The sequence below is a fragment of the Herpailurus yagouaroundi genome, unplaced genomic scaffold (genome assembly GCF_014898765.1).
Source record: "Herpailurus yagouaroundi ecotype Mexico unplaced genomic scaffold, PumYag 159, whole genome shotgun sequence".
Classification (NCBI taxonomy): domain Eukaryota; kingdom Metazoa; phylum Chordata; class Mammalia; order Carnivora; family Felidae; genus Herpailurus; species Herpailurus yagouaroundi.
In genome coordinates this window covers 79452164-79453329 of record NW_024412400.1, presented here as the reverse complement: position 1 = coordinate 79453329, position 1166 = coordinate 79452164, and positions in this window count along the sequence as shown.

Here is a 1166-nt window from a genome sequence, read left to right as displayed (position 1 = left end):
TAGGGTGAGAGTGGAGGGGGGTTGGAAGAAGAGGAGGGCTGGGCTTTCCCTTGAAATTCTGCTACGCACAAGAGGCCATAACTCTGATCCCCCGGAACTGCTGAATTCACAATACCTTGTGAATGACATTGCCTCTCTGTAACCTCAGTTGAATATGTTCCCGCAGGGAATCCTTCATGTGTGAAGACAGGCACAAGTTGATACATTCACATGGACTTCTTGTAAAAATAAGCCTAATGAGTTCACCCTGATTTTAGAAGTCTTGGGGATTCATCTATGGATGAAAGAGTTAACATTTCGCTGGCTTGAGCTTTGCAACAGGCAAGCCCCAGCGGAACCGTTTTGAGCAGCGGACATGCAAACAAAGATGGGCAAAGTTCTTCAGGCTCCGAAGCTTGTTTTGGAAAAGAACCGCAAAAGTTCGGATGGCTCTGCTGAATTTTATCTGATTAGTCAAGCTGAGGATGGGAGAACGCAGAGACACTTGGGGAACCGACCGAATGTGAGGTGCGTTCTTGCTTTGCCGTCGCTTCCTTTGCTTTTAGGCTTATGTGTGTTTTGAGGAGCAATCTAGTCCACATGTTATGTGTCCCTTACACTTGAATGCATGGAGGTGCTGGTTGGTAAGAGAGTGGTCCAGATGGCCAGGTGGCTGCTACATAGCAGGGAAATCCTCGAAGCAGAAATGCATCCAAAAGTGGAGATCAGCCGTTGCCCCAAGTACGGGCAGAGAATGAGGCAGGAAAACAGGGGCTGTGGGGAGGACAGGCCAGGCGACAGGACAGGACGTAGTCCTATGACCCCCATATCGAGATTAGAGGGCGGTACAGAAAGCCCTGAGTTTGAAATTAGGAGACTGGGGCTTGAATCTCTTTAGCAACTGTAGCCTTAGTTTTCTCACCTGTAAAATGGACATTTTGACCCAGAATTCCTATTCCCGGTGGTTGTGTTTACAAACGTTTATGGTTCTTTCTGTGCTTGGCACAAAATAGGCGCAAACAAATATTTACTATTTTTTTTTTTATTGTTTAAGGGCAATGCAAATCCTAGTTCCTTTGTGTGTTCCCAAAACTGGTTCTCCCTGTCTGCCACCCACAAACCCTAATTGTCACCATCAGGGCAGCAAGAAGCACACTCTCTCTGGGAAACAATATAAACTGCCTCAC